The following is a 27,046-nucleotide window of genomic DNA, read 5'->3' on the forward strand; positions in this document are numbered from 1 at the left end:
TCAGCGACCCAGAAATATAAGATCATCAGAACATCCAGGCAATTAGCATTTTCAGCCCCCCTCCCCCACACCATTCCTGTATTTTTCTCATGGTTGACATAATTGGACACTTTTTCAGAGCAAGCATCTCCTTATTTTTCCATATGACGCAGGAAAGCAGCTTAGCGGAGTTTATTTCTCAGAGTCATCTCTCCAAGGAGGTGAACCTCTCGACAGAAGGTGCCTGGACTTGTTCCTCATGAATCATTTTCAACAGTAGGGGCCGACCAATCAACACATCCACTAAAAGTAAAGCCGATCGCTAAAAATTCATACAAGCTTTTTTTTAAATCAGAAAAAACGTTTTTTGGCAAAACCGAAAACATTACATACATAGGCATATTCATGTTGTTACAAATATGGTATGAACAGTGATCACTATAGGTAACATATAACATGTAACCTATTAAAGCTTCAACCGGATTACCGTGTATATATGCAAAGCGTGTACCTGAGCACAGTAGTAAAGCTGCCATATGTATCGAAAACCAATGGGTTAGCAGATTTTTATACCTTTCCCTATCAGGGCAGATGTGACCACTAGGCGGTCCTGCTTTCTAGGTCTGCATTTAGTTTAACGGAGCCCAAAAAAAAAACAGAAAAATAAAAGAAATGAACTTCCTCATCTTACTCATTATGACTTGTTAGTTGTATGCCAAGATCCTCTAGATATAGATACAGCTATTTCTCAGATAACTGGATTACCCTCACATAATCTATTCACTGGCCCATCATATCTGCAGAAGTCTATCCATAATCAGCTGAGTGGGAGCCAATCCAGGTGTGTCCAACCAGGGTTGCCACAGCGCATACAATTTTTTAAGAACGTTTCTATGTTGATAAGTAAGTTTTTCACGTATAAGCATAGCATTCACCAAGGCGACCCAGCCTTTCCCTTTTGGATTTTTCAGAGTTATCCAGAACCTCGCAATAGCTTTGCGTGCTAGATAAAGTAATCGCAGAACCGCGGTGTGGCCGCTGGGCGAGAGAGAGGGGATCTCCAGTGCGCCCAACAGACACACCACCAGATCCCGTAGAATCGGAATTTGATATACCTGCGATATAGTCGTTAATACGTACTGCCAATATCTGAATAATTTTGGGCATTTCCACATCATGTGTAATAGGTCACCCTCATCTCTGCTACATTTTGGGCATAATGGGAGGACACGCAGCCCCCATTTATACAAAAATTCATACAAGCTTTAACAAGTTTGATTCAAAAAGTATTTGCAATATTTTAAAATCTGTAACCTTAAAAAGAATACTTGATGATCCGGTCATGGAGGTCTTTGTTCAGGCTCTTCCGGTTATAGGGAGACATAAACCAGCAGAAAAAGCACCAGACCAAATGGTAAGGGACTTCAAATTGCTTTAATGGTTCACAAAACATCCAATGAATTCTAGGAACAAAGACAGGGCTTAATATTTTTACTTACTTAGAGACTCTACTAAAAGGGTCTCCAAACTTTTCAAACAAAGGGCCACTTTATTAACCTTCAGACTTTAGTAGGGCCAGATTGTGGCTAGCAAGGGCAGAAAATGTCACGGGCCCAGCATCAGTGAGTATAAATATGGCCTCAGGGTTGGTGGTCAATAGGAGGCGTATTCCCCCTATTAGTAGAAGGAATAGTATTCCATCATTGGTATCGGTGGACGATGGAGCGCCCCATTGTTGGTGTCAGTGAGAGGAATAGTGCCTCATATCGGTGAAAGGAGTTGTGCCCCAAGGGCCACACAAAGGCTAGCAAAGGGCCATCTCAGGCCCTCGGGCCGCAGTTTGGAGACCCCTGCTCTACTATATTAATCTGTATGAGTTAAATCTCTGCTAGCAATGCCGACATTATTAGCGATGGCAACATTAGCCATTTGTGCTAATGCTATTGGCAGTGCCAGTGATAATTAGCAGTGTTGTCCCTGCTAAGAACAATGGTCACTGCTACCATCGCTAATAATGCCAACATAACTGGTGAAAATTCAGCTCATACAGATTAATACAGTAGTAAAGCCTCTTCTTTAGTCCAGTAAAGTCCATGGTTAGATCGTAAGCCCCAATGAAGTGGGAGGGTTTTGCCCCCACAAAATGCATTGGATCTTTTATTATGAACCATTTAAACAATATCGACACCTTTACTGTTGTGGTCTGGTGCTTCTTCTGTTGATTTATGTTTTGCTTCACAAAGATTTTTATTGATTTTCAAAATGTGTAACAGAAATGTACAGATCGTCATATACATGAGAGCACAACATGGGAGAAGGGAAAATAAATCATTCCCTAAGGGGGGGAAAATATGGTACGTATGTCAACTGAACAATCAAGCTCTAGAGTCGGCATTTCAAAAGAAAGACAAGTAAACATGTGTAGTGAATGGAGGTAATGGCCTTGACTAAGGGAAAAGAGAGAAAGCGCTTGGAGCCTGAGAGAGAACTCGAATTGAGAAAAGAGAAAAAAAATCAGAAGCCTCCACATGAAGGCCTCAGAGAGGAGTAACGAAAGAAAAAAGGGGTGGAGGGGTGTGGAATTAAGAGAAAAGGTTTGCCAGGGAAGGAAGGAGGGAACAGATGGGTAAGATCTTGGGGGTTTCCGTGCTGTTCAGAGCATGGCACAGCAAAAAAGTTGGCCATCCAATCCATGAAATGGAGAGTGAGGAATGGTCCAGGTTAAGGTGGTCATTGTAGAATATCCCTGGATCTCAAATTTTCAAAAATGTTGCATTGGAGTCAGCCAGTCTAGAAATGAGTTTTAGGTGGATCATGGTTCCCATGAGCTATTCTTGATAGCAGCAAATACTCTTGCGCATGAGCGTGATGGTTATCTAATGTTCAAAGGATAATTCCTCAGGCCTTGCTGCCCTCCAGGATAAGGGTATTCTAGCAATCAAGAGAGAAAAGAGGGCGCACCATGCTTGTGCATTATCCTTTAGTAATTTTATTTGTAAAAACAGATTAAAATCTACGCACAAACATGTGAAGATAATTAGTTTTGTAAAAGCCTCCAAATGGTGCTAGCCAATCTAGGTACGACAGTCTCCAGATGGTGAAACAGAGGACTTCGGGACCACTGCTGGCTTACGTGTTTCGAAGGGATACCTTCCTCCTCAGAGCCTACTAGGGTGATGTCAGAAACCATGAATCAGACCAAGACAGAAGTACAATTAAATCACACTTGTTTATTAATAAAAATAAAAAGGTAAATAGAGTAAGCGTATTCAAAGCATAGCCAGAGTCCAGTAACCGGATCGAGTAGTCAGCCAGTCCAGAGTTCAATAACCAGATCGGGTAATCAGCCAGTCCAGAAGTCAGGGATCCAAGTAGAGCAACAGCGAGCAGGATAAGGAGCCAGAAGGTATGTCAGCAATCCAGTCTTTAAACAGAACTGCAGGAGATGGTTTCTTGTGATTTGACCAAAGCGAAGGCAGATATGAAGTGAGCTGGACAGCTTTAAGTAGGCAGGTCAGACAAGCTGGATAAGGAAGGAACAGCTGGTAACTGTGGAGAGAGATGAGAGCTGGTAATTAGCCAACAGGTGAGCAGCCAGAGAAGGAAGGCCTAAGCCAGCCCTGACAGGTGAAGAGGAGACGCTAAAGGGTCACTGTCGGTGTGGAACTACCTTGGTGTTGGTGGACATATTTGGAAATTTTTGAAAAGGACACCGCATACAGTTTATTATGACACTATTTCACTGGTCTTTATGAGTTTTTTAGTTCACTTGTGCAAGTGAGAGCGTGGTTAAATAATTTATGATTTAACAGGATAAAAATCTTGTTACTGGCCAGATCTGGCACATGGGCCATACCTTGGAAACCCGTGTCAACGAGGCCTACAAATTTAGAGAGTTTAAAAAAAGACCACATAGACAAGTTAAAAATATATTTTAAGCAACAGAACAGCGTGGATTCATGAGCCAGAAGTTGTCAAACAAATCAGATTTCTTTTTATGAAAAGGTAAATAAAACCTTGTACAGAGGGTTGGCTGTGGACGTGGTATACTTGGATTTTGCAAAAGCGTTTGACACAGTTCCCCTCACACGGCTCATGTGTAAGGTAAAGTCTACAGGCTTGGAAAGATCAGTTTGTAAATGGATAAAAAAACTGGCTGAAAAACTGAATTCAGAGAGTAGTGGTTAATGATTCTTACTCTGAATGGTCTAAGGTTATCAGTGGTGTACCCCAAGGTTCAGTGCTGGAACCCTTACTTTTTAACCACTTAAAGGGGTTGTAAAGGTAAATGTTTTTTCACCTTAATGCATTCTATGCATTAAGGTGAAAAAACATCTAACACTACCGGCGCCCCGAGCCCCCCCCCCCGTTTTACTTACCTCACCCCTCGAAAATCCCGCGCTCGACCCCGCTGTTCTTCTTCACCACTCAGCCTGGCCGCTGATTGGCTGGAGTGGATGGATGGAAAGCAGTGCAGCCATTGGCTCGCGCTGCTGTCAATCACATCTACTGACGCGGAGCGCCGGGGGGCGGGGCCGTGTGATACAGCGAGCGGCTATAGCCGCCGGCTATAGCACGGGAGCGTGCCCGCAGGTGCTTCTCTCCATGCGAGGGAGCTCGCATGAATGTGAGAAGTACCTGCGGGGGGAAGCCGAGACAGCCGCCGAGGGACGCCAGAAAAGTAGGTTCGGGGCCACCCTGTGCAAAACGAGCTGCACAGTGGAGGTAAGTATAACATGTTTGTTATTTAAAAAAAAAAAAAAAAATTACTTTACAATCCCTTTAAGGAACGAGCCTGTTTTTGAGATGTGTTGTTTACAAATTAAAACGTTTTTAACAGTTTTTTTTGGTAGAAAATTACTTATAACCCCCAAACATTATAAATTTTTTTCCTAACACCCTAGAGCAGTGATGGCGAACCTTGGCACCCCAGATGTTTTGGAACTACATTTCCCATGACGCTCTGGCACTCTGCAGTGTAGTGGAGCATCATGGGAAATGTAGTTCCAAAACATCTGGGGTGCCAAGGTTTGCCATCACTGCCCTAGAGAATAAAATGCCAGTCGTTGCAATACTTTCTGTCACACCGTATCTGTGCAGCGATCTTACAACTTTTTTTTGGAAAAAATACACTTTTTTTTAAATTAAAATAAGACAACACTAAAGTTAGCCCAATTATTATTTTTTATATTGTGAAAGATAATGTTACGCCGAGTAAATTGATACCCAACATGTCATGCTTCAAAATTGCGCCCACTCATGGAATGGCGACAAACTTTCACCCTTAAAAATCTCTATAGGCGACGTTTAAATTACATTATTAATTAAATTCTACATGTTACATGTTTTGAGTTACAGAGGAGGTCTAGTGCTAGAATTATTGCTCTCGCTCTACCGATCGCGGCAATACCTCACATGTGTGGTTTGAACACCCTTTTTATATGTGGGTGCTACTCACGTATGCGTTTGCTTCTGCACGTGAGCTCGGCGGGACGAGGCGTGTTTAAAAAATGTTTACATTTATTTTACCTTTTATTTTTTATTTTTACACTTTAAAAAAAAAAAAAAAAAAAAATCTGTCATCCATCACAGGCCCCCGGCCGCAACTTACACCAGCTCGGGGACAAGTACCACTCACTTACTACCAGATGCAACCAACTTAAAAACCCCCCATGTTACCATTGTATTATTATGAAGGGAAGGGACTCCCATACCTCCAGATGGGCCCAACCCTCCTAATTCTCCAGTAATTTTTCCAGCACTGCCTTCAAAGACTCAATATACGACCCACTGCTACTATGACTAGTAACAAAAGAATCCACAAATTGAACAGACAGGCAAAAGTTAAACCCCCTAAACATCCTACCATACAACCAACCACACCCATTTTAAATTGTCGACACACACCCCCAAACTTAACCAATTAGGGAGGGTGGGTGGGTGGCAGACACCTTCCTTACCCTATGAGAAGCTCTGACTACTCTCCGACTGAACACGTCCTCTCTCCACACCCTGCTGGACCCCCCCCCCCATCACTTAAGGACCCAATCAAGTAAGTGAATTCAAATAATACCCCTTATTCACTCCACCTCACTGCCCATCCCCATCATGCTGGCCCTCCTCCTAGTTTCACTTCTGCTCCGGGCCATATACTTTCTTGTATTAGGAGAGCTATGGACTCCAGAGAGATATCATTTTGCCCCCCTGTACAAATCATTAGTAAGACCTCATCTGGAATATCGGGGAACTGGAGAAAGTGCAGAGAAGGGCAACCAAACTGATAAGAGGCATAGAGGAGCTCAGCTATGAGGAAAGATTAAAGGAACTGAATTTATTATTCTTGAGAAGAGGAGATTAAAGGGGGATATGATCAACATGTAAAAATATATAAGGGGTCCATATAGTGAACTTGGTGTTGAGTTATTCACTTTAAGGTCATCACAGAGGACAAGGGGGGCCCTCTTTACGTCTAGAGGAAAAGAGATTTAATCTCCAAACATGGAGAGGTGACTTCACAGTAAGAGCTGTGGAAATGTGAAATAGACTCCCTCCAGAGGTGGTTCTGCTTTAACCACTTCAGTCCTGGACCATTTGGCTGGCCAAAGACCAGAGCACTTTTTGCGATTCGGCACTGCGTCGCTTTAACTGACAATTGCGCGGTCATTGGACGCGGCTCCCAAACAAAATTGACGTCCTTTTTTTCCCACAAATAGAGCTTTCTTTTGGTGGTATTTGATCACCTCTGTGGTTTTTATTTTTTGCGCTATAAACAAAAAAATAGCGCCAATTTTGAAAAACACGCATTATTTTTTACTTTTTGCTATAATAAATATCCCCCAAAAAAATATAAAAAAAACAGGCTTACAGGGGGAGTGGCTGTTTTTTTCTTCAGTTTAGGCCGATACGTATTCTTCTACATATTTTTAATTCTTAAAGGGCCACGTACAGGTACGTTAATCTGCATGTACGTGCCCTTCTGCCGCAGTATATCTGTGTGGGACGGTCGGAAAGCGGTTAAAAAAAGGTCTGGATTCTTTCCTAAATGTACATAATATAAATGGATACTAACATTTCCAGGTGAAGTTGATCCGGGGAAAATCTGATTGCCTCTCGGGAGATCAGGAAGGGATTTTTTTGGATGATGCTTTTCTGGGGTTTTTCGCCTTCCTCTGGATCATCAGTATTGTATTTTTTATTTATTTTATTGGTTGAACTAGATGGACTTTTTTGTTCAACGCGACTAACTATATAACTGTGATCCTCCCGGTGGCTTTTAGGAAATCCCCAGATGCAGGAGAAGCCTGGGATGTTTTGGAAAATGGAATAAAAATAGAACAAGCACTCCGCAGTAAGTAAAAGCTTTGTCCGAAATACTATTATCAGTTGTCAGCTTGCCAGTCGGGGGGGGGGCGGTCGGGTCGAAAGTCTGAAAACAGGAGACAGTGTTGCAAAACCTCATGGAAACGTACAAGTTCTGATATCAGTGCCTATTCTCGGATATCGCTGGATATAAATAAAGTGTCGCGACGGTATGCCTGGAGCTGCCAAAGACCTGAGTGTTTATCCCATACCTTGGCCTAAATGGAATGTAGAGTCCTTTCAATTATTATTATTATTTTTTTTTTTTAGCTATACTTGTTGTCAAAGTCAATCAGCATGTTCCTTCTTAACACATCTGATTGGCTACTTGTGCTGCTTCTCCCTCCCCCAGTCGGAGCACTGCTGTACAGGGGATTTGAAAGAGGCTAATACCAATTAAAACCCTGGAACCTACTCTTATAGCAATGAAAATAATGCATTTAGTGATATATTAAAGCAGGAGTTCCGCTGTTTTTTAAAAAAAAGCCAGCAGCTGCAGTATTTGTAGCTGCTGGCTTTTTTAAAAAAACTTTTAAAATAAGGACACTTACCCGCCCAGCGCGCCCGCGATGTCCGTACCCGAAGCTGATCTCTCGATCGTCTCTCGGGTGCTGCCGCCGCCATCTTGGGTATGGGAATCAGGAAGTGGAGCCTTGCGGCTTTATTTCCTGGTTCCCTACTGCGCATGCGCGAGTCGCGCTGCGCAATAAGGATGGTCCTCGCTGTCTCTGGGATCCGTGTGTTTCCCAGCAGACAGCGGGGGACCTGCGGAAAGGGGCGTAAATATCCGCAGATTCTGCGGATATCTATGCCGGAAGTGGGTGCAGATACCTGTACTGTACAGGTACCTGCACCCCCCTCCCCCTGAAAGGTGCCAATTGTGGCGCCGGAGAGGAGGAGGGTTCCAATGAGCGGAAGCTCCACTTTAGGGTGGAGCTCCGCTTTAATGAATACAGGGCTGCATTCATTTGTGTTGTCTATATCTGCCTGGTGTTCAGTTTTGAACAATATGTACAGCTATGAGATATAGTGATGGACGAACTTCCGACGGGACGTTTCGCGAACGCGAAACGCGAACGGACACAAACGTTCGCGAAAACGACCGTTCGCCGCGGGCTCCATTGACTTCAATGGGAGGCGAATTTCGCAAACCTTTAGGTCGAATTTGCGGCCACGGGGTAATTATTAGGGGGTAGCACGTAGTCCCACCACCTGGACAATAGCATAATACATGTATGAGGTGAATTTGGGATCGATAACTACAAGCATTTTTTTTTTATTTGGGAAATTGTTCTGACAATTCAGGACTATGGAGCTAATGAAGGCAATGGAGGAGAGGGAAGGTCAGGGACCAGGGTAGGCAAACAAGAGGGTGCAGGAGATACAGAGCACTGACAGCAGCACCGTAATACAGAGCACTGACATCAGCACCGTGACATACAGCGCTGACAGCAGCTCCGTGACATACAGCGCTGACAGCAGCTCCGTGACATACAGCGCTGACAGCAGCTCCGTGACATACAGCGCTGACAGCAGCTCCGTGACATACAGCGCTGACAGCAGCTCCGTGACATACAGCGCTGACAGCAGCACCGTGACATACAGCGCTGACAGCAGCTCCGTGACATACAGCGCTGACAGCAGCTCCGTGACATACAGCGCTGACAGCAGCTCCGTGACATACAGCACTGACAGCAGCTCCGTGACATACAGCGCTGACAGCAGCTCCGTGACATACAGCGCTGACAGCAGCACCGTGACATACAGCGCTGACAGCAGCTCCGTGACATACAGCGCTGACAGCAGCTCCGTGACATACAGCGCTGACAGCAGCTCCGTGACATACAGCGCTGACAGCAGCTCCGTGACATACAGCGCTGACAGCAGCTCCGTGACATACAGCGCTGACAGCAGCTCCGTGACATACAGCGCTGACAGCAGCTCCGTGACATACAGCGCTGACAGCAGCTCCGTGACATACAGCGCTGACAGCAGCTCCGTGACATACAGCGCTGACAGCAGCTCCGTGACATACAGCGCTGACAGCAGCACCGTAAGCAGCCCCAGGAGGAAGTCAGCACAGCACAGGGATGGTGTGATCCCCTCATAATAAGAACCCCCAGGAGGAAGTCAGCACAGCACAGGGATGGTGGGAGCCCCTCATAATAAGAACACCCAGGAGGAAGTCAGCACAGCACAGGGATGGTGGGAACCCCTCATAATAAGCAGCCCCAGTAGAAATATGACACCGCTCAACCTCTTCAAAGAGGAGGGTAGGGGCATATAGTACGGTGTGCTTTTTTGGGTCAGGGAAGTGAGCCAAATGAATTAAGAAGGTCTGTGTGCTTGATTCCAAAAATTGTTTATAGACATATACATGGTCTACTGATCACATGTGTTGAATTCCTCCGAGATCCATGCCTCATTCATTTTTAGAAATGTGAGGTAGTTAACACTGTCGTGAGCTAGGCGAGTACGCTTATCGGTCACAATCCCCCCTGCTGCGCTGAACGTCCTTTCGGACAGGACACTGGATGAGGGGCAAGCCAACAGTTCGATTGCAAATTGGGCAAGCTCTGGCCAGAGGTCAAGCCTGCCCACCCAGTAGTCTAGGGGTTCATCACTCCTCAGAGCGTCCACATCGGCCGTTAACCCAATGTAGTCGGACACCTGACGGTCTAGGCGTTCCCTGATGCTGGATCCGGATGACACCTGTCGATGGGTCGGCTGAAAGAATGACCTCATATCCGAAGTCACCAACACATCTTCAAACCGGCCTCTTCTTGCAGGCGCTGTTGGATTGGTACCCGCAAATCCTTCTCTGGGAGTGGGAATTGCTCCTCTGCCAGCGCACGCAAAAGCAGAATGCAGCATTTCTCGAAGCAAGGCCTGGAAGTGCTGCATTCTGACAGCCCTCTGCGACGGCGGTAACATTTCCGCCATTTTGTGTTTGTACCGGGGATCTAAGTACGTTGCCACCCAGTACTGGTCCTTGACCCTCATGCTTTTTATACGGGGGTCCCTATTAAAACACTGGAGCATGAAGGCCCCCATTTGCACTCAAGCGGAAGGTATGTGGTGGTGGTGGTGTTGTTGGTGGTAGTGTCTTTGGGGGTGCACATAGCAGAGAGTGAAGAAGAGGGTGCAGATCGAGAGGATGAGGAGGGTGCAGAAGAATAAGGCTGAGTGAGCCACTCAACCAAGTCTGGTGCGTCCTTTAAAGTAATTGAACGCACCTTCTGCAACTTCCCACTTTGGCTCAAGGCTGTTGCTCCTGCCCTACCCCTACCACCCCTGCGGAAGGGCCTGCCTCTTCCTCTGCCTGTCATTTTTTAAATCACCCTGTGACAAAACTCTTAGTCCCTATACCGCTGAAGGACTGCTGCAGTATAGGGCAGCGGTCAGCAGTAGTGCACGTCAACCCTATGTATTGTGGACCGATAGCGGTCCTTACAGAACAGCAGACTGTACTGCACTCAGGCCTATGTACCGTAGCACCCTATACCAAGTTACCAGTCCTTATAAAAACTTTTGTGGACCAAGCAGGTTGTGTGTTAGTGTTTAGCAGACTGTGCGTCAGTCCCTATACCGCTGAAGGACTGCTGCAGTATAGGGCAGCGGTCAGCAGTAGTGCACGTCAACCCTATGTATTGTGGACCGATAGCGGTCCTTACAGAACAGCAGACTGTACTGCACTCAGGCCTATGTACCGTAGCACCCTATACCAAGTTACCAGTCCTTATAAAAACTTTTGTGGACCAAGCAGGTTGTGTGTTAGTGTTTAGCAGACTGTGCGTCAGTCCCTATACCGCTGAAGGACTGCTGCAGTATAGGGCAGCGGTCAGCAGTAGTGCACGGCAACCCTATGTATTGTGGACCGATAGCGGTCCTTACAGAACAGCAGACTGTAACGCACTCAGGCCTATGTACCGTAGCACCCTATACCAAGTTACCAGTCCTTATAAGAACTTTTGTGGACCAAGCAGGTTGTGTGTTAGTGATTAGCAGACTGTACGTCAGTCCCTATACCAATGAAGGACTGCTGCAGTATAGGGCAGCGGTCAGCAGTAGTGCACGGCAACCCTATGTATTGTGGACCGATAGCGGTCCTTACAGAACAGCAGACTGTAACGCACTCAGGCCTATGTACCGTAGCACCCTATACCAAGTTACCAGTCCTTATAAGAACTTTTGTGGACCAAGCAGGTTGTGTGTTAGTGTTTAGCAGACTGTACGTCAGTCCCTATACCAATGAAGGACTGCTGCAGTATAGGGCAGCGGTCAGCAGTAGTGCACGGCAACCCTATGTATTGTGGACCGATAGCGGTCCTTACAGAACAGCAGACTGTAACGCACTCAGGCCTATGTACCGTAGCACCCTATACCAAGTTACCAGTCCTTATAAAAACTTTTGTGGACCAAGCAGGTTGTGTGTTAGTGTTTAGCAGACTGTGCGTCAGTCCCTATACCGCTGAAGGACTGCTGCAGTATAGGGCAGCGGTCAGCAGTAGTGCACGGCAACCCTATGTATTGTGGACCGATAGCGGTCCTTACAGAACAGCAGACTGTACTGCACTCAGGCCTATGTACCGTAGCACCCTATACCAAGTTACCAGTCCTTATAAAAACTTTTGTGGACCAAGCAGGTTGTGTGTTAGTGATTAGCAGACTGTACGTCAGTCCCTATACCAATGAAGGACTGCTGCAGTATAGGGCAGCGGTCAGCAGTAGTGCACGGCAACCCTATGTATTGTGGACCGATAGCGGTCCTTACAGAACAGCAGACTGTAACGCACTCAGGCCTATGTACCGTAGCACCCTATACCAAGTTACCAGTCCTTATAAGAACTTTTGTGGACCAAGCAGGTTGTGTGTTAGTGTTTAGCAGACTGTACGTCAGTCCCTATACCAATGAAGGACTGCTGCAGTATAGGGCAGCGGTCAGCAGTAGTGCACGGCAACCCTATGTATTGTGGACCGATAGCGGTCCTTACAGAACAGCAGACTGTAACGCACTCAGGCCTATGTACCGTAGCACCCTATACCAAGTTACCAGTCCTTATAAAAACTTTTGTGGACCAAGCAGGTTGTGTGTTAGTGTTTAGCAGACTGTGCGTCAGTCCCTATACCGCTGAAGGACTGCTGCAGTATAGGGCAGCGGTCAGCAGTAGTGCACGGCAACCCTATGTATTGTGGACCGATAGCGGTCCTTACAGAACAGCAGACTGTAACGCACTCAGGCCTATGTACCGTAGCACCCTATACCAAGTTACCAGTCCTTATAAGAACTTTTGTGGACCAAGCAGGTTGTGTGTTAGTGATTAGCAGACTGTACGTCAGTCCCTATACCAATGAAGGACTGCTGCAGTATAGGGCAGCGGTCAGCAGTAGTGCACGGCAACCCTATGTATTGTGGACCGATAGCGGTCCTTACAGAACAGCAGACTGTAACGCACTCAGGCCTATGTACCGTAGCACCCTATACCAAGTTACCAGTCCTTATAAGAACTTTTGTGGACCAAGCAGGTTGTGTGTTAGTGTTTAGCAGACTGTACGTCAGTCCCTATACCAATGAAGGACTGCTGCAGTATAGGGCAGCGGTCAGCAGTAGTGCACGGCAACCCTATGTATTGTGGACCGATAGCGGTCCTTACAGAACAGCAGACTGTAACGCACTCAGGCCTATGTACCGTAGCACCCTATACCAAGTTACCAGTCCTTATAAGAACTTTTGTGGACCAAGCAGGTTGTGTATTAGTGTTTAGCAGACTGTGCGTCAGTCCCTATACCGCTGAAGGACTGCTGCAGTATAGGGCAGCGGTCAGCAGTAGTGCACGGCAACCCTATGTATTGTGGACCGATAGCGGTCCTTACAGAACAGCAGACTGTACCGCACCCAAGCCTATGTACCGTAGCACCCTAGACAGACCAAGTTACCAGTCCTGATAAAGAGCTTTGTGGAACAAGTGAGTTGTGAATGATTAGCAGACTGCAGCAGAAGGGCAGCAGTCAAGTATAATATTCTTTCTATATTTGGAAGAAAGAATATTATACGTGTACAAGCCTATTACCGTACCACTGATACCAGTCCTGAAAAGAACCTTTGTGGAACTAATAGTAACAGCAAGTCTTTAAAATTATCCTCACTGCCTGACACACTGCTTCCTGCCTGTCCCTATACAAATTGGCAAAAAAGAGTAGGCTGGAACGATTAGCTGGAACAGCTCTTTTGTGGACCTGATAGTAACAGCTAATGATGATGATGATGATGATGATGAAGAAAGACTAATCTGGCTGAGCTGTCCCTAAAATAGCAGCATACAGCGCTCTGTCCCTTTATCTAAACTGACAAAAGAAACTCAGGCTGCTGACCTAACACCTATACCAGTCCTGAAAAGAACTTTTGTGTACCAAATAGCTAGCGTTTTCTCTGTCCCTACTCCACACAGGATCCTTTCCCTACAGTGACAGAAGAAAGAATGTAAAATGGCCACCGGATCGGGTGTATTTATAGGTTAGGGGGAATGTCCAAGTGTCCATGAGCTGTCATGTCTCAATTGGTTGTCCTGTAACACATGATAAACGTGTCACGAAAGGTTAAAGTTCTTGTATACATTAAACACGTAAGTCCGCCGGGGCGAACGACGGAAAAAGGCGTTCGAACCCGCGGACGGCGAAAGTCGGAAATTCGCCGCGAAACGACCGCCGGGCGAAACGTTCGTCCATCACTAATGAGATATACGCTCACCGGCCACTTTATTAGGTACACTTGTTCAATTGCTTGGCAACACAAATTGCTAATCAGCCATTTACATGGCAGCAACTCAATGCATTTAGGCATCTAGATGTGGTGAAGACAACTTGCTGAAGTTCAAACCGAGCATCAGAATGGGGAAGAAAGGGGATTTAAAGCGGTTGTATACCCGCATTTTATTTTTTTCCCCTGACCTGCAAAGGAAAAGGCATAATGAGCTAGTATGCACTGCATACTAGCTCATTATGAAATACTTACATTAGAACGAGGCCCCAACATCTGGCAGGATCCATGCCGAGGGAGCTGACATGTTCCCTCTGGGTTTCTTCCAGGTATCGCGGCTCTGGCACTGTGAGTGGCGTGCAGGAGATTTCTTTCCGGTAGGGTCCGGCGTCTGCCAAACTTTCAGCCGAGAATCCCCTGTGCGCATTGCGCCACTGCAGTCAGCGGCGCATTGCGAGGGGAATATCTCCTAAACCGTACAGGTTTAGGAGATTTTTTTTTACCTACAGGTAAGCCTTCTTATAGGCTTTCCTGTAGGTAAAAGTCATAAAAATGACTATACAACCACTTTAAGTGACTTTGAACGTGGCATGGTTGTTGGTGCCAGAAGGGCTGCTCTGAGTATTTCCAGAAACTGCTGATCTACTGAGATTTTCACGCACAACCATCTCTCGGGTTTACAGAGAATTGGATGCGGGTTCAAATCGCAAGCCAAATCGGCAGCTATTGCCGGCAATGTCACCTTCTGAATCGCTGCGGCACTGACTCCCAAAAGTAGTACCTGCACTACTTTTGGCGACTTGGGGAGGGGGGGTTTGAATAGACATCTGTGCATGAACCCGCACAGACGTCTGTCAAATCACCCCCACCGAAATCGGACTGCATTGCCTGTGTTCTGCCAAAAACGAAACTAAACCATCGGATAGTGTCCGCCCAGTACTGCGCAGGAGCATCGCTTGCACAGTGCGTAAGACAAGAAGACACCGAAAGGCTTCGAAGATGAACGGCGCATACGCACTGAGTCCAAATTCAAGCCCCACCATCCAAGTGGACATACGGGAGCACTTAGTAAGCGCAGTACAGGGCGGACACTATCCGACGGGGGACAGTATTCGACAAGACATCGGTTTGAAATCGTGAGAGTTCAGCTGAAATCGCACCCACAGCAGTGTGAACCTGGGCTTAGTACTACATGGGTGTAGTGAGCACAGGTCCACGTTAAGAGCAGTAGTCTGCACCTCAGATATTTAAAGAAGCCCTTTAGCACTTTTTTAATATTTTTGGGAAATTTCCTGCAAGTGAGTCCCGATCCTTCGCCTTTCTATGTGATGGACCAGGAATATCGCACACCCCACCGTTACTATCAAATAAAATAAAAAAGGCAGTAGGCACTGCTGGAGAACTGAGACAGGCCATGCAAGGACGAACATATCTCCCAAATTTTGGCCACCGTTCACTTTGTGGGCAATTTTTAGTTGCGCAGTCCCACCACTAAAACATTCTTTGATTAATTAGTGGTTGGTCACTAACTCAGATGGTTCCCCGTGGTGCAATGTGCAAGAAATATTCATTCGTTTGTAAAAGAGGTTGACCACATACGATTGCACAATAGGTCAGTCTTGGGTGATTCGTTTCTGTTACATGCTGCTGTGGAGCTTACTAATAGATCAGTATTTCTCAACCTTTGTTTACTCGCAGGCTCCTTTAAATTCATGCCAAATCTCAAGGCACCCCCAGAGCCCCAGTGTACAATGTAAAAAACATACATATCAATGTGAAACATGAGCCTGAGGTGATGCACACAACTGCTTTGATAAAATTAACACGGAAGTCCCCCTTCACATTAAAGGTCCTCCGATCACATCAGTGGTTCCCCCATCACAGCAGAGGTCCCCCCATCAGATCAGAGGTTCCCTTATCACCTCAGAGGTCCCCTCATCGCATCAGAGATTCTCCATCACATCAGAGGTTCCCTCATCACTTTAGAGGTCCTCCCATCACCCCAGTGGTTCCACAATTGCATCAGAGGTCCCCTATCACGTCAGAGGTTTCCCCATCCCATCAGAGGTTCTCTCATCACCTCAGAGGTTCTCTCATCCCATCAAAGGTTCTATAATCACTTCAGAGGTCCCCTCATCCCATCAGAGGTCCTCTCATCCCATCAGAGGTTCCCAATCACATCAAAGGTCTCCCATCTCATCAGAGGTCCCCCCATCCCATCAGAGTTTCTCCATCACCTCAGTGGTTCCCCCATCACATCAGAGGTTCCCTTGTTACATCAGAGGTCCCCCATCACATCAGATGTTCCCTCATCACCTCAGAGGTCCCCCATCTCATGTTCCATAAACTTAAAGGCCCTCCTATCACCTCAGTGGTTCCCCCATCACATCAGAAGCTTCCTTATTGCATCAGAGGTCCCCTGTAACATCAGAGGTTCCCGCATTCCATCAGAGCGCCCCATCACATCAGAGGTTTCCTCATCACTTCAGTGGTTCCCCCATCTCATCAGAGGTTCCCTCATCACATCAGCTGTTTGCCCCCCCCCCCCAATGAAGAAAATACCAGCCGCCACTGTTCACTCATCACCTCAAAGGTTGTATTAGCACTTCCGAGGTCCCCCATACCATCAGAGGTTCCCTCATCACCTCAGAGGTCCCCCCATACCATCAGAGTTCCTCCATCACCTCAGTGGTTCCCTAATCACTTTAGAGGATCCCTCATTGCATCAGAGGTCCCCCGTCATATCAAAGGTTCCCTCGTCACCTCAGAGATCCCCTATCCCATCAGATGTTCCCTCATCATATCAGAGGTTCCCTCATCACCTTAAAGGTCCTCCTATCACCTTAGTGGTTCCCTCATCACATCAGAGGCTCACTTATTGCATCAGAGGTCCCCTGTAACATCAGAGGTTCCCTCATCACAGCAGCTGTTTGCCGCCCCCCAAAAGAAAAGCATCAGAGCCCCCCCATCCCATCAAAATTCCTCCATCACATCCGAGGTTCCCTCATCACCTCAGTGGTTCCCCCATCACATCAGAGGTTCCCTCATTGAATGTGAGGTCCCCTATCTCATCAGAGGTTCCCTCATCACATCAGCTGTTTGCCCCCCCCCCCCCCCCCATGAAAAAAATACCGGCACTGTTCTCTCATCACCTCAAAGGTTCTATAATCACCTCCGAGGTCCTCCATCCCATCAGAGGTTCCCTCATCACTACAGAGGTTCCACAATCACATCAGAGGTCTCCCATCACCTCAGAGGTCCCCCCATACCGTCAGAGTTCCTCTATCACCTCAGTGGTTCCCCCATCACTTTAGAGGATCCGTCATTGCATCAGAGGTCCCCCATCATATCAAAGGTTCCCTCATCACCTCAGAGATCCCCTATCCCATCAGATGTTCCCTCATCATATCAGAGGTTCCCTCATCACCTTAAAGGTCCTCCTATCACCTTAGTGGTTCCCTCATCACATCAGAGGCTCACTTATTGCATCAGAGGTCCCCTGTAACATCAGAGGTTCCCTCATCACATCAGCTGTTTGCCGCCCCCCAAAAGAAAAAAAACACCATCTGCCACTGTTCTCTCATCCCCTCAAAGGTTCTATAATCACCTCAGAGTTCCCCCCCCCATCCCATCAGAGGTTCCACAATCACATCAGAGGTCCCCTCAACCCATCAGAGGTCCCCTCATCACCTCAGAGGTTCCCTCATCACCTCAGAGGTTCCACAATCACATCAGAGGTCTCCCATCACATCAGAGGTTCCCTCATCACCTCGGAGGTCCCCCCATACCATCGGAGTTCCTCCAAAACCTCACTCTCTGAAAAAAATGTTACCAATAATTCTGGTGTGAATGAGCCCTTATCCTTTCTGTTCTTTGCCGCAATGAATTTCTACAGAAAATAGATCTGATCGTACAGTTCCCATCGGGATGATCATCGGTGAAAACACAGCACAGCTCTGCTGTGCAATTTTCAGTTCCACAACAGTCCTGCATATACAATAAAGACCAGAAATAACTCTGGTGCATGCTGGGACATGCTGGGACATTAGCCCATGCCTTGAACTCTGCAGCTCGGCCAGCAACGCGTTTCGCAGTGAGTTACAATTTCTTGGAATTAGTCTTGCCTTTCTCCGTGAAAGAACAGGGCGATCGGCCAATCACGGCCATCAGCAGAAAAGCACAAAACAACAGGAAGAATTCCCAGGGACGTGTCACCATTTTCTGCAGCTGCCTGAAACATGTTGCTGTCCTGGGATGATTGTCTGGCTCTGGGGTCCTCGCTCCAGTGACTAACATTGACATCAGCCAGTTAGAATCCTCATAAATATTTACTAAAGGATTGCAAGGACTGCAAAAATATTTTTTTATGCGAGATGCCATAGAACATGGAGATCCTCAGAGGAGATCCAGAGATCCAAGCACAGTGAAAAGAAACTTTTCATCCCTCATCTATCCTGAAATTATTCTCCAGCTTGGCTGGTGTATCTGAAATCTTTTATAGACAGCAAGTCGAAATCAGGCTTACAGTGGGAGTGGCTGTTTTGTAAGCCGATGGCCAGGGGAGGAAGCACTTCTGCAGACAGTAGCGTCACTAGGGTTGCTGTCAGCTAGTGCAGGAAACCATTGTGTCAACCCCCCCAACTAGACCATGGTGTCACACCCCCCCTCCCGCTAGACCATTGTGTCACATCCCCCCCGCTAGACCATGGCGTCACATCCCCCCCTCCCGCTAGACCATGGTGTCACATTATCCCCCGCTAGACTATGGTGTCATGTCCCCCCACTAGACCATGGTGTCATGTCCCCCCGCTAGACCATGGTGTCATGCTAGACCCTAGACCGTGGTGTCACAATCTCCCCCCCGCTAGATCAGGATGTCATATTACACCCCTCTCTAGACTATGATGTCACATTACACCCCCCCTGCTAGCCTGCCCAGTAAAATATCATGCCAACAACCCCTTTCTAGTCTGCCACAGTAAAACATGGTGTCACCCCTCCGGTGGGTGTCACCCAGGTGAGGTCCACACCCCCTAGCGATGTCTCGCCACTCCACATATAAAAGGAAAAAACTGACAAGAAAAATCCGATGCATTTTGAGGGTTATAAAATGTAACCCCCCCCCCCCCCCCACACTTCTTTAGGACTGGAAATCTATAAAACTATTCTATAGTTAGTAAAAACGGACCAACACAGTGGCTAGCAGCACTAAAGTCATGGGTTCAAATCCCAACCATGGCACCACCTGCCTGGAATTTGCATGTTTTCTCCGTGTGTGTGCGTGGGTTTCCTCCTGGTACTCCAAAGACATAATTTAGGTTATTTGGGTCTTGACTAATTTGGCCCCAGTAAGTGTTTGTATGAATGTGAGTTAGGGACCTTAGGATTGTAAGCTCCTTGAGGGCAGAGACTGATATGAATGTAAAATATAAAGGCAGGCATCCCAAAACTTTCGGTAATATATAAATATATATATATATATATATATATATATATATATATATATATATATAGTATATATAGTAATATATATAGTGCCTTGAAAAAGTATTCACACCCATTGAAAGGTTCCATATTTTGTCATGTTACAACCAAAAACGTAAATGTATTTTTATGTGGGATTTTATGTGACAGATCAACACAAAGTGGCGCATAATTGTGAAGTGGTTTTCAAAATGTGGGGGGCATTTGTATTCAGCCCCATTTACTCTGATACCCCTAACTATAATCTAGTGGAACCAATTGCCTTCAGAAGTCCCCTAATTTGTAAATTGAGTCCACCTGTATGCAATTGAATCTCAGTTTAAATACAGCTGTTCTGTGAAGCCCTCAGAAGTTTGTTAGAGAACCTTGGTGAATAAACAGCATCATGAAGGCCAAGGAACACACCAGACAGGTCAGGGATAAAGTTGTGGAGAAGTATAAAGCTAGGGTTAGGTTATATAAAAATATCCCAAGCTTTGAACATCTCACGGAGCTCTGTTCAATCCATCATCCCAAAATGGAAAGAGTATGGCACAACTGCAACCTACCAAGACATGGCCGTCCACCTAAACTGACCGGCCGGGCAAGGAGAGCATTAATCAGACGCAGCCAAGAGGTCCATGGTAACTCTGGAGGAGCTGCAGAGATCCACAGCTCAGGTGGGAGAATCTGTCCACAGGACAACTATTAGTCGTGCTCTCCACAAATCTGCCCTATATATATATATATATACACACACACACACACAGTATATATTATATCAATAATAATTAATCATTTTTCTTTTTCACAGCTAATGTTGAGGAATTCCATAGTACATATATTGGACCAACAAGAAGGTGAAAGCTCTCTTTCCTGATTGGGTGTTGAAGTTTTCCATGTCACCCCAAGCTGTAAAACTGAGCCAGTAATGCCGCGTACACACGATCGAAATTCCGGACAGAAAAAGACCGATGAGAGTTTTTCATCGGAAAATGCGACCGTGTGTAGGCCCCATCGGAATTTAGCTGTCCGAATTTCCGCCAGACAAAAATTGATAGCATGTTCTCAATTTTCCCAACGGAAAAACATTCTATCGAAAATTCCGATCGTGTGTATGCAATTCCGACACTCCAAAAATCACACATGCTCAGATTCAACTACGAGACAGAAGCTATTGGTTACTGGCTATTGAACTTTCTTTTTCTAGTCCCGTCGTACGTGTTGTACGTCACCGCGTTCTAAACGATCGGAATTTGGTGTGACCGCATGTATGCAAGACAGCTTGAGCGGAATTCCGTCGGGAAAACCATCAGAGCTTTTTCCAACGAGAATTCCGATCGTGTGTACGCGGCATAAGTTGGGTTGTGAGTGACTTGATGGAGAGCTGAGACTCTTCCAGTACAATTCAGAACATGAAGCATTGTGGTAATGGAAGGACAGACATATCTTTTTCTTTTTTATTTATTTCTACTAAATCCGACTTTCCGTCTTTATGACAAGGTGACACAGAGGTGGATGGGGGTGTTGGGATTTTCTTCCATAACAAAGCTTTTCTTGGAACATATGAGGCCTCTCAGTGACCAGGGGCCCCCAGGGGCCTTACAGCTCCTTCCTAGAAAGAGTTGAAGCTGTTATAGCTGCAAAGGATGGGCCAACTCAACATTGAACCCTACGGACTAAAGCCTCGTACACACGATCGGATTTTCCAATGGGAATTGTGTGATGACAGGCTGTTGGCAGAAAATCCCACCGTTTGTACGCTCCATCAGACAATTGTTGTCGGATTTTCCGCAGACAAATGTTGGATGACAGGTCTTAAAGTTTTCCGCGGACAAATAATGTCTGTTGTCGGATTTTCCGAGCGTGTGTACACAAGTCGGTCAGACAAAAGTCCAAAGTACAAACACGCATGGGCGGGAGCAAGGAGGAGGCAGAAGCGGTCGGTCTTGTAAACTAGCGTTCGTAATGGAGAATTAACATTCGTGATGCGGCAAATTATGAAATCTCGAAATTGCAGCGCACAATTCTCTTCTTCTTTAAAGCGGGAGTCCGCCGGGAGTCCGCAGTTTTTTTTTTTTAAAAGCCAGCAGCTACAAATACTGCAGCTGCTGACTTTTAAAATAGTGACACTTACCTGTCCAGCGCGCCCGCGATGTCGGCACCCGAAGCTGATCTCTCGATCGTCTCTCGGGTGCTGCCGCCGCCATCTTGGGTATGGGAATCAGGAAGTGGAGCCTTTTGGCTTCATTTCCCAGTTCCCTACTGCGCATGCGCGAGTCGTGCTGCGCAATAAGGATGGTCCCCGCTGTCTCTGGGATCCGTGTGTTTCCCAGCAAGCAGCGGGGGACTTTCGGAAAGGGGCGTAGATTCTGCGGAAAGGGGCGTACCTTCTGCAGAATCTAAGCCGGAAGTGGGTGCAGATACCTGTACTGTACAGGTACCTGCACCCCCATCCCCCCTGAAAGGTGCCAATTGTGGCGCCGGAGGGGGGGGGAGGGTTCCAATGAGCGAAGGTCCACTTTAGGGTGGACCCCCGCTTTAATGGGATAATAATGAAGCTGCTTTGCTGGTGATACTGATGGAGTTATTGCAAACTAATTTTCAAAGGCTTTTTTTTTTCTAGTGATATCAAGAACAATATTATTATGTTTGTTTATTTTTTTTAATTTTTTTGGGCAAGTTACCACAACACCATTATTATTTTGGTGTTCCTTGTTAATTGTACATTGTATTTTTTTAAATATAACTGCCTACTTCCAAACTGTCATTTGAAGTAACACACACAGCCAAGTATTATTCGACACAAATTTTTGTATTGTGCATTAAAAAAAGAAAACAAATAAAAAAAGAAAACAAATAAAATTAGACATGCTATCTTTCAATAGAACTTAACCAAAAAGTGCGTTCTATGCATCCAAAAATATAGAAAATATACCAAATCGAATCATTATTATTCAACCAAAAAAATAATGTGAAAGCAATAACTCCAAGTCCAATAATAAATAACACGTTCTCTCCTCCGATTCCGCAATATGGCTGGCTGACGAACGGCCGTTCAGAAACTAACTGAAAAGCACAAAATGAAAAGCGCAAATCAACACTCACCAAACTTAACACGAAATTAGCAGAAGGAGCCCAAAGGGTGGCGCTAAAGAGCTGAAAAACCACGTTGTACGTCACTACGTTCGTGTTTGTTGACCAACAATTCCTTGCCGTTTGTATGCAAGACAAGTTTGGGCCAACGCCCTTCAGACAAAAGTCAGTGGTTTTGTTGGCCAAGAATCCGATCGTGCGTATGAGGCTTTAGACTGGGATGCCATTAAAGTTCATGTGTGTGTGTAAAGGCCGGCGTCCACTCCCAATACTTTTCACAATATAGTTTTTGTAAAGTGCTGCGTAAATGAGTGGCACTATATATATGCAACAGTAATAAATAAAATAAAAACCTGATCGAGGCTCTAACCCTTCCCTACCCCAAGTCTTCTTGGCTCTGAGATGCTGATTGTTGGCTTTTCATCGTACGCTAATGGTACAGCGGTTGAATGTTCTTCATGTGTACGCAGATGTCTGGGTGCGCTGAAGGGTGATTGTGACGTTATTCAGTAGTCGTTCCCTGGCGCCGTATGGTGTATATATTACTAGAGGTCTGTATATATTACGTATGGTGTATAGTACTAGAGGTCTGTATATACTACATACGGTGTATAGTACTGGAGGTCTGTATATACTACATAAGGTGTATAGTACTGGAGGTCTGTATATACTACATATGGTGTATAGTACTAGAGGTCTGTATATACTACGTATGGTGTATAGTACTAGAGGTCTGTATATACTACATATGGTGTATAGTACTGGAGGTCTGTATATACTACATATGGTGTATAGTACTAGAGGTCTGTATATACTACATATGGTGTATAGTACTGGAGGTCTGTATATACTACATATGGTGTATAGTACTGGAGGTCTGTATATACTACATATGGTGTATAGTACTGGAGGTCTGTATATACTACGTATGGTGTATAGTACTGGAGGTCTGTATATACTACGTATGGTGTATAGTACTGGAGGTCTGTATATACCCCATATGGTCTAGTACTGAAGGTCTGTATATACCCCATATGGTCTAGTACTGGAGGTCTGTATATACTACATATGGTGTATAGTACTGGAGGTCTGTATATACTACATATGGTGTATAGTACTGGAGGTCTGTATATACTACGTATGGTGTATAGTACTGGAGGTCTGTATATACTACGTATGGTGTATAGTACTGGAGGTCTGTATATACCCCATATGGTCTAGTACTGGAGGTCTGTATATACTACATATGGTGTATAGTACTGGAGGTCTGTATATACTACATATGGTGTATAGTACTGGAGGTCTGTATATACTACATATGGTGTATAGTACTGGAGGTCTGTATATACTACGTATGGTGTATAGTACTGGAGGTCTGTATATACTACGTATGGTGTATAGTACTGGAGGTCTGTATATACCCCATATGGTCTAGTACTGGAGGTCTGTATATACCCCATATGGTCTAGTACTGGAGGTCTGTATATACTACATATGGTGTATAGTACTGGAGGTCTGTATATACTACATATGGTGTATAGTACTGGAGGTCTGTATATACTACATATGGTGTATAGTACTGGAGGTCTGTATATACTACATATGGTGTATAGTACTGGAGGTCTGTATATACTACATATGGTGTATAGTACTGGAGGTCTGTATATACTACGTATGGTGTATAGTACTGGAGGTCTGTATATACTACGTATGGTGTATAGTACTGGAGGTCTGTATATACTACGTATGGTGTATAGTACTGGAGGTCTGTATATACTACGTATGGTGTATAGTACTGGAGGTCTGTATATACTACGTATGGTGTATAGTACTGGAGGTCTGTATATACTACATATGGTGTATAGTACTGGAGGTCTGTATATACTACGTATGGTGTATAGTACTGGAGGTCTGTATATACTACGTATGGTGTATAGTACTGGAGGTCTGTATATACCCCATATGGTCTAGTACTGGAGGTCTGTATATACCCCATATGGTCTAGTACTGGAGGTCTGTATATACTACATATGGTGTATAGTACTGGAGGTCTGTATATACTACATATGGTGTATAGTACTGGAGGTCTGTATATACTACATATGGTGTATAGTACTGGAGGTCTGTATATACTACATATGGTGTATAGTACTGGAGGTCTGTATATACTACATATGGTGTATAGTACTGGAGGTCTGTATATACTACATATGGTGTATAGTACTGGAGGTCTGTATATACTACGTATGGTGTATAGTACTGGAGGTCTGTATATACTACGTATGGTGTATAGTACTGGAGGTCTGTATATACTACGTATGGTGTATAGTACTGGAGGTCTGTATATACTACGTATGGTGTATAGTACTGGAGGTCTGTATATACTACGTATGGTGTATAGTACTGGAGGTCTGTATATACTAGGTATGGTGAGGTGAGGTGGGATGAATCGGCACAGTGCAGCTCCACAATATATTATATATATACACTGGGCTCCCCGTTTACAAATCGGCATTAAAGAAGAATTCCAGTTATGGATATTAAATACATAGGAGGTTATTTACTAAAGCTGGAGAGTGCAAAATCTGAAGCAACTCCACAGAGAAACCAATCAGCTTCCAGGTTTTATTGCCAAAGCTTAATTAATCACTTGCCGATCGAAAGACGGCTACAGCGCGGTCGTGTTTTTCTGGGTGGACGTCCTCCCAGAATGTTGCTCTCGCGCGTTCCCTGGGGCGCGCTCCCGCAAACATCCGTGACCGCCGGGTCTTCCGGACCGCTGTAAACAGCCGCTGGCAGTGGCCGTTTACCATGTGATCGCTCCGTCAAATGACACCGGTTCCTCCTCCCCTCTCTGTAGTGATCGGTACAGTGAGAGGGGAGAGGTGGAGAGATGCCAGCAGCACTGTGGGCTGGATGTGTAGTACTCTGCCAATACTCTGCCAATACTCTGCCAATACTTTGCCAATACTCTGCAATAAATTTTAACAGAAATAAAGAATTTTTTTATTTTTTTTTTACCGAATTTTCAGTCTTTTTTGATTTTGTGATTAAATACCACCAAAAGAAATCTCTATTTGTGTGAAGAAAAGGACAGGTACAGCATTGCATGACTGAGTAATTGTGATTCAAAATGTGAGAGCACCAAAAGCTGAAAATTGGTCTGGTTAGGAAGGGGGTTTATGTCCCCGGTGGCCAAGTGGTTAAAAAAGCTGAAGTTAGAAGCTGATTGGCTGCCGCACACATCTGTACCAGATTGTGAGTGCTCCCATTTAAGTAAATCTCCCCCATAGTTACCTTAGTCAGCCGATGGACCAATGTAACATTATGTATACCATACCTGGCTGATCCCCCTGGAAGCTGAAAATCGCTGTATAGACACTGCTGCTCCATTGGGCATCCGAGAGCCGAGGGACGGGTCGGCTTTGGGTGCCGACATTGCGGGCGCCCTGGGACAGGTAAGTGTCCATATTTTAAAAGTCAGCAGCTGCAGTATTTGTAGCTGCTGACTTTAAAAAAAAAAAAAATTGTCAGAACTCCGCTTTAGGCGCCTTTCACACTTGTGCTGCTCCAAAGTCGCGCGATTTTGCGGCCGCAATTTTGACAAGACTGTGGATCCGACTTTACCCCACGACTTGAAGTACGACTTCAGTGAGCAGGGGATCTTTGATTACCAAATAATTAGGGGGAACTCCACGCAAATTCCATACCAGACCCTTATCCGAGCACCAGCCTCGCCTGTCAGGAAAGGGGGTGGGGACAAGTGAGCGCCCCCCCCCCCCCAAAGCCCCATGTTGATGAGGACAAGGGCCCCTTCCCGACAACCCTGGCCGTTGGTTGTTGGGGTCTGCGGGCGGGGGGGGCTTATCGGAATCTGGAACCCACTTTAATAAGGGGGCCCCAGATCCCGGCCCCCCCCCCACCCTATGTGAATGAGTATGGGGTACATCGTACCCCTACACATTCACCTGGGGGGGGGGGGGGGGAAGTGTCAATAAAAAAAATGCAGTACACAGGTTTTTAAAGTAAAGCTCATGTGCGTGTAAAGGCGGGTGTCCCAAAACTTTTGACAATATAGTGTATATTTAACAATTATTTATTTATATAATTGCATACTGTAACACAATCACAGGGAGCAAAGCTGCAAGAGGACACCGGCGCCTACATACTGAAGTCACCTAGGGGGGCCGCAGGGAACTGCAGAAAAATCCGATTCCATGCACCCTGTTCAGTCTGTGTTTATTTCCTGTCGGCAAAATGCAGCTACTAGAAAGTCTGAAAAATGTATTTTCTGTTTTTGCTTCCTGTATGTTTCCCTGTTCACTCCTTGGCATGATTCTGCCAATCCACACCGGGGCAAGAGATTCCGTCTACAAGCCACTTCTTTGTACA

The sequence above is a fragment of the Lithobates pipiens genome, unplaced genomic scaffold (assembly GCF_037356315.1).
Source record: "Lithobates pipiens isolate NorthernLeopardFrog02 unplaced genomic scaffold, aLitPip1_a1.2 Scaffold_23, whole genome shotgun sequence".
Classification (NCBI taxonomy): domain Eukaryota; kingdom Metazoa; phylum Chordata; class Amphibia; order Anura; family Ranidae; genus Lithobates; species Lithobates pipiens.